The sequence below is a fragment of the Agrilus planipennis genome, unplaced genomic scaffold (genome assembly GCF_000699045.2).
Source record: "Agrilus planipennis isolate EAB-ADULT unplaced genomic scaffold, Apla_2.0 scaffold183, whole genome shotgun sequence".
Classification (NCBI taxonomy): Eukaryota; Metazoa; Arthropoda; class Insecta; order Coleoptera; family Buprestidae; genus Agrilus; species Agrilus planipennis.
Window position 1 is genome coordinate 548,578 of NW_020438983.1, and position 8,243 is coordinate 556,820.

An 8,243-nucleotide genomic window follows, 5' to 3' on the forward strand; every position below is an offset into this window, starting at 1 on the left:
GGATAGGTGCGAGAAATTTCGAACAATTAGCTTAACTTCCCATGCGTCAAAAATCTTAACTAGAATTGTACAGAGGAGGATGGAAAAAAGGGCGGAAGAACTATTAGGGGAAGATCAATTTGGGTTTAGAAGAAATAGAGGAACGCGGGAGGCCATTCTAGCTTTGCGGGTAACAATAGAGAAAACGATAGGAAAAGGAAAGAACGCGTATATAGGATATGTAGATTTAGAAAAAGCATTTGATAAAGTACAGAGATAGAAGAGTGATAGTTAGTTTGTATAAAGAGCAACAAGCAGTTATAGAGCTGGAGTAGCAACGTACAGCAGTAAATATTAAGATGGGAGTCATACAAGGATGTACACTGTCAATGCTACTTTTTAATCTATACATCGAAGACGTGATCAACATCATTAAAGACAGTACAACTTTAGGGATAAATAGATAGATGATATAGCAGTATTAACATATAGCAAGGAGGAGTTGGAGATAGCTTTAAATAAAATGGCAGCTGTAATGAAAAAATAGTATTGTATGAAAACAAATAAAAAGTAAAACAAAATTACTGGTATGCAAGGGAAGAAAAAGTAGGAAAATAACGAATATAAAGATAGGAGACGAAAAATTAGAAAGAGTGACTGATTTTCGGTATCTAGGAAGTCGGGTAAGTCAGGACGGAAGGAATACTAGGGATATAAAGTAGAGGTTAACGCAGGATCGAGTCGCTTTCAATAAATAGAAGTCACTTCTATGCTCACTAACGATTATTTAGAAATTCGAAAAAGATTGTTAAAGGTGTATGTGCACGGGTCCGAAACACGGACGGTGAGCGCGGCGGAAAAAAAAAGGTTAAAAACGTTCGAAATGTGGTGTTATCGGTGAATGATGAGGATACGGTGGATAGAGAAGGTTAGAAATGAAGAGGTAGAAAGAACAGGAATAGAGAGGACTCTATAAGAAATAGACGAGATAGATTGGTAGGACACCTCAGGCATAAAGCTCTAGTCAGAGACATATTTGAGATAGAGTTAGGAGGGGTAGAGGTAGGCCTAGATTAGATTACTGTTTTCAAATAGTCAAGGATGTGGGATGTTCTAATTTTAAGAAAATGTAAAGATTAGCTCAGCATAGGAACGAGTGGAGGTGCGTGTCTAATCAGTCCTAGGACTGACGACCTTATGATGATGACTTAAGAAACAACAGCACATATAACATGTAGAAGTAGGNAAGTAAAACAAAATTACTGGTATGCAAGGGAAGAAAAAGTAGGGAAAGAACGAATATAAAGATAGGAGACGAAGAATTAGAAGAAGTGGCTGATTTTCGGTATCTAGGAAGTCGGGTAAGTCAGGAATACTAGGGATATAAAGCAGAGGATAGCGCAGGATCGAGTCGCATTCAATAAATAGAAGTCACTTCTATGCTCACTAACGATTATTTAGAAATTCGAAAAAAATTGTTAAAGGTGTATGTGCACGGATCCGAAACACGGACGGTGGGCGCGGCTGAAAAGAAAATGTTAAAAGCGTTCGAAATGTGGTGTTACAGGCGAATGATGAGGATACCGTGAATAGAGAAGGTTAGAAATGACGAGGTAGAAAGAATAGGAATAGAGAGGACTCTATAAGAAATAGACGAGATAGATTGGTAGGACACCTTCTCAGGCATAAAGCTCTAGTCAGAGACATATTTGAGGTAGAGTTAGGAGGGGTAGAGGTAGGCCTAGATTAGGTTACTGTTTTTAAATAGTCAAGGATGTGGGATGTTCTAATTTTAGGGAAATGCAAAGATTAGCTCAGGATAGGAACGAGTGGAGGTGTGTGTCTAATCAGTCCTAGGACTGACGACCTTATGATGATGACTTAAGAAACAACAGCACATATAACATGTAGAAGTAGGTTGCAACGTTAATATTAAAGAAGGTCAAATATACGAAATTACTCTTCGCATATGTGAATCAGGGTTCTCTCACACCTTAAACATCTTAATTCCGTCGTAAATCTCTGAACGATAACTGAAAAATGCGGCGTTATAATTGGTTCAATAATATCCCCTGATTAATTTGACAGGTATACTTAGGATGATAGGGTTACAGTAGAAGACAATGCTCATTTTTACGAAATACATGACATTTTATGAAACATATGGCTATCGTAACGTTGTCATCCTAAGGATATTCGATGTCAGTACCTAGTCGTTTAGCCACAATCACAACTACATCTTATCAGTGGTCTTACCATTACTGAATACTGTCATTTAAACATGCTCAGTAGGTACATAAAAGATTATGGTTATTAATTAAAAGTTTTAATTAAACTGCAACATTAGGTCATTTAGTTAGTTATTATAAAATGTTTGAGTAATTAGTTAATGGTATAACCAGCTCGCTTACATCCACAAAATTTTGTTACTAACGTACAGATTTTTGAATAATTATGGATACGTAGAACATGTATGTAAAGTGATACTCATGTCATTAAATTATTGAATTTTAACTTCATCATTAAAACACTAAAAAGACACCGGAAGACAGAAAAAACCGGAATTATTACAAGGTAGAAAATAGAAGATTCTGATAGACAAATAAATGAAATGAGAGGGACTCATTCTTAATTCACCACAACGAACCTTACTTGTCCAGTATTTATGTAGACGTTATCAACGTGACACTCTTTTTGTATTCAGAATTATCGGTTAAAAATGCAAAAGGGGTACGACCAAATCTCTAACACTGAAAAAGACGTCAACTTTGTCAATTTTGATTCGATTGAATTTGAATATTCTTTTGTAACACTAGCGAAACGTACGCTTTTGTTGAGCTCGGTACAAAGCCGGAAACTACAGTTTATGTATAGTACGTTCCGAGACTCGGCTATGATAAACTTACCCCTGAATATTGCATTTTCGATTTCGACTTCACATCGGAAAAAGGAAATGTGAGAAACGAATTCTATCCAAACGTATGTATGGAACAGTGTATGCAGAGTATATAGCTGAAAGTTGAAATCACGTATCTATCCCCTGTGCTTGTGGGGACACGTAGATACATGTAAGTGCAGCATTTCGAAATGAAATGAGCGTTATAGGAAAGTAAAAGATAAAAAATTACTACCACATAAGAATAGTACACATATGTGCGTACATAGTACACATATGTGCGTACAAAAACGGTATTGAAAGTAAATACTGTTGCATTTTATTGTAGACTCAAGCCCTTCCTTTTCAGACTGTATCCAATTTTCACGTCTGGCCCCTAATTCCAACTGTGGTGGCCAGAGTAGAAGAGAACGAAAGTTATAGTAGGAAAGGTAGCAACAGTTTTCAGTGAGTCATTTTATATTGCCTAAAAACGTTTTTATAAGATATATCATAGATTTCTATAAAGTATAGACTCTACTGATATGTATACAATACCTTTACAGTAAAAATTCCTTGGTTTTATTATTCGCGTTTTCATTATTCGCGGGTGAAAAAATTGCAATAAGTAAACAGAAGAGGATTCGATGTCATTTATTAAGGGGATTAACCGCAATAGACCGCTCGTGTCTAGTGTGAATTTTTCCGAAAACATGGATTTCTATTCTAAATATTGTGATGTAACGCTGCGAGATAAATATGTGATTTTTTGAATGGTAACAGACAAAGGTTGCCATTAACTCGGTACGTTTTTGGTTTTCAATAATATGGTTATTAAAAGCTTCTACAAGTGCTTAAAGTTTATGCTTCTTATAGGACGCCTATTTTCAATAGAAATTAAAAAATAGCCTTCGACAGGCTTTAGAAAAAAACATTAACTATCTTACTGCAAGATTTCAAACCTCTGTTCCAAATATTAAACTCATGATATCTAGAACCGATAAACATGTTTTTAATCTACGGCGCGAGTATTACTGAATCGGCATCTTTTGAATATGTACTGTTGGTACGTGCCGGGGGAGCTTTTATAAAAGATGTAATCGAGTAAATAGAAAAGGATTCTGTTTTGTTTTTCAACGTATTGGCATTTTTTGAGTACCTACTGTTGGCTCGTACCGAGGCGACTTTTATAAAAGATGTAACCGAGTGGACTAATTTCAAAATTCAAAAGAAGAAAAGATCACTAAATTTTTTAAACCGTTGTCTAAAGGTGATTATAACAATTAATTTTAATTGCGAATTTCTTAATAAATTGATTTTATTCTCATACCTATCGGTGTTATTTTGGAACCTTAGAACTTATCCCCTACTATTCCGTACTAACTACCATTCCATATGGAACGCATACCTCGCGAATAAAGAGCTTTCACTGTACTTCTTCACCTCTACTTCTTCCTTTATTGAAACTTTGAATTTCTCAAAAACCACAGCAGCTTACGTAAATAACTATTTGTGGAGGGCATCGAAATGGAGAGTATTCTAACCTAAGTCAACTTCTGTTCCATGTTAACTCATATTTCCGCTTCTAATACGCATGCATGTCCTTAATATACGAAAAAGCTATATCTTCGAAACAAAAAATAAAAAGTGCGACGATAAAGCAGAAATTTTTCTTGACTCAAAGTTTCTCCAACTCGAACCTATTTGGTGCATTTATGATGAAGTATGAAGCTATTGATTTACTGTTTTCTCCATTTTTAAAATTTTTAGTCGTTTTCCTTTGTTAGGTAAAGTTTCAAGTATGAAAATAATGATACTGTAGTACAATTGTATATAAGATAAACAGGGTGCGGTCTGTGGTGTATAACTCTCGAAGGCACGTGGACTCTTCAATTAGTTTTGATGATAATTTAATGAGCATTGAGCAATAATTTGACGACCTTCTGAGTATTTTTCTTTTGTGACGTTTTCGGGCAAGTTCTTAACAACCAGCGCTGATTGCAATTTGCGTCTCCCAGTGTAAAGGAATGTCGTTCCTACAACGACGCTTTCCATGTAACTACGTCGCTGTAAATGTACGGTATAACTACGTATGTGTGTGTAATTTACAAGAAGTGCGCACTCGAAAACTTGCTCAAAGTTTAGCTTGAAACTGCAGTTTTGTTCTGTTTTCAAATAAAACACTGGCGCCGCTGCCATTGTCGTTCTTTGTAAAATGAATAACGAGTGCGATTATTTTGTTGTCACATTTCGACATCGAACATCTGCGAATTGCTCCAATAAAAAACAAAAAGTATGACCTTTCTGTCACGTTATTTATACAAGACGCAGAAGTCGGGGTCAGTCAACAATTAAAATGGATTTTCGAAATAATTTTTTTGTAGCATTCTTATTAAGAAAATGTTGAATTAAAAGAGTTAATCAAAGCCATGTTATTACTCGGATAAACTTACGGCACTGTTTTATACTATATAGCAATCAATTAATAAAATTTACTGTATAAAATTGTGTTTGGCTTTTCTAAAAATGTTCGGTCTCTCAGAGTCTCTGAAAGCGAGACTGTCAAAAAAACTGTTTAGCGTCTCTGAACGAGAGAATCGGGTCGCTCAAAGAGAGATCCTCATTTCGTATCCGTATCGTCTCTGAAAGAGAGACTGGAATCTTTGAACGAGAGATTCGAATCTCTGAACGAGAGACTCGAATCTCTCAATAAGTGGTGTCTCGATAGGCATGGTTAAAATTTTCTAAAAGTTCAACATATTTCAGAGATTCCAGTCTTTCTACGAGAGACTCGAGTCTCTCAATTTTTCAGTTTTATTGATTCAGTCTCTCTGTGAGAGACTCGAATCTCTGAATTAACAATTTTATCGTTCGATTCTCTCATACAGAGACAGAGAGAGAGATCCATAAAAACACCTAGGCAATAACTGAGAGACTGTGAAAGACTGTGAGAGCCTCTCAGAGACGCTGAAAAACTCTTAGAGACTGGAGAGAGACTGAAAATTTTTGCCTAGGGATTGTATTAATTAAAAAAAAATATGAAATTGTTTACAGTTGATTGTGAATTCAATTACGTAATTAATTTGTAGGGGTAATATTGTCTTTTATGATTAGTTTAACAGAATATACTGTACATTTAATGAAACCATTATTTTACTACTACAGTTGTTCAATTTCTCCAATCCAAAAAGACAAGAAATACTTTCAGTATTATTCATTACACCTAATATATTTTTGTTATGATATCACATTTTTGTGATATTATGCACAGATACTGCTCTTTTCTATGGTTGATATTAAAATACATATAAATTTTTAAGTACATACATTATATCCGGATTTTTAAAGTCAATATTGCTGAAAATTTCCAAATGCTTTACTGGTTCTCTTCACATTTTGTGCAAGGATTTACTCTGTAATAACTTTTTACTAGATTTAAATTTAAATTTTCGTTTGATTATTCTGAAAACATGATACCATAAATGAATTAAAGTAATTATATTAACAAGCAGGAATGAAACTTACCTCCTTGAAGTAGGTATATTTATATTTACTCTATAAAGAAAAAGGTAGTATAAAATACAACTAGTACAACTTAACACTCGAATATAGACATTTAAACCTGCGCACTTCTTTGCAATTGTTTCGTTCCAACTTAAATACATCAAAATCAGAGATTTTTAGTTAATGATTCTGATTAAAAAAATATCTTGGACTTCGAAAGTCCCTTTAGCAATACTTCCTTCTTTTGATTAAACGTTTTAAACAACAGTTAGTTCCAGAATGTTGTACTATCAGCTATCCCAATTATTTCGATTTTGTCTACAAGGCAAAATGCTTTTTTTTCAGTCGCATATCATTTTAATTAATTGGGATGAAATTTTACAAAACGCTTAGCTTCATAAAGCTAAATCGATCGCCTTGACGGTTTTTCACACGTCTTAACCATTTTTCCATAATATTTAATCGAAAAGTTCAATTTTCTACCGTTAGACAAAACATATAGACAAACTTAGGTTTGATTGATAAGTTACACAATTGTTAGAAACACTTTTCTGGAAACTTCTAAAAACGTATGTAGAAAACGACACAGTATGCTTGTAGAGCTCGTGTGACCTTTCCCTTACAATTTGAACAAGAAAAATTATATCGGCTTTTCAAATCTTCCGGTAGCTTAAGAAAAGGTCGTTTATTTCTTTCAGATAATTTTACAAAAGTAGATAATTTATAAATAGGTGCTTACCTGTCCCGAAAGGCAAACAAACGAATGGAAATTGCAAGAAAATATTTTTACAGTTGCTCGAAGAAAATGAATCGCATGACGCACTTTGAAATTTCAGCTGCACCAGGTTATCGAATTGTCTTACGGTACGCGTCGCGATGCTAACTTGAAGAAGGAAAAACGGGGAGTGACGCCAGTTGCTATACCGACGTCGCGCCCCCTCTACCCCAATCCCCTAACACCCTGCCAATGGGGATGCGGGTCGCTATTGATTTCCGCTCTTTTACCTCACGCGGGATCGACTTATTTCAAAAATGAGTCCTTATCATTCCCAAAATCGTTATCTACAAGTAGTGCGACAATGGGCCAAATTGGAAATTGCTCCTGTACCGATTAAATTAACGTATTTCCTCGTCGTATTTTTCATGACACGGGTCTTGGAAAATTCGATCAAATGCAAAATATGGAAGAGTGCGCACGCACCACTGTAAAGGGGCAACACTGTCATGGACGATACTCCAATATTATCATCCTTTTACAGGAAATATGTAGGAAATTTCGTTTACAGTTTTCTTGAAAATCCATTGATTAATTTAACCCATGTTTGCACTGAATTTATATTTTGTTCTCGTAATTTTGGATAAAGTTCGGATTTTTGTTTATAAAATAGACAAATAATACCATTCGAGAAAATGAGTCAAATGACTAATTAACCAACGTTTGTCGGTGTACCCAAACGCTTATTTCAATGAGATTACTTTTCCAGACCCGCCATTCTAAGGCAAAGGTTTCAAATAATTTCCGTCCTAAATACGCAAGAGAAGAAGCTATTCGAAGCATAAATGACATTGTAGACGCATAACGTCGTCCAAATTGCTGTTTAAAGGGAAACAACAGATGTTAAAAGATTTAGTTGCGTCGTTGTTTTTGCATAATTAACTTTCTGAATTGTACGAGACCTGGCAAATATTTGCTGGCTTTTCACTTATTCGAAATACCACCTTTAAAATGTAAAGGAGATTATGGTGTTTGTTTGATTTTTTATCTTTGTTTTTCATTTTCTTATAACATATGATTCTCCAAGAATGCCTACACGAAGAAAATGAAAAAAGTAAAATTTACCTAAATATTAAAGTGATATTTACAATTTATCCCACTAGCACGTTC

General features: G+C 34.8%; 1 protein-coding gene across 1 annotated transcript in view; it reads right to left on the minus strand.

The window, feature by feature from the left end:
- Window positions 1-7,245, minus strand: part of LOC108737784 (protein Fe65 homolog) — an 86,548-nt gene extending 79,303 nt beyond the window's left edge. The window contains exon 1 of the mRNA XM_018470882.1: window positions 7,098-7,245. The gene's annotated coding sequence lies outside the window, so the exon portion shown is untranslated. The remainder of the gene's footprint in view (window positions 1-7,097) is intronic.
- Window positions 7,246-8,243: the final 998 nt, after the last annotated feature.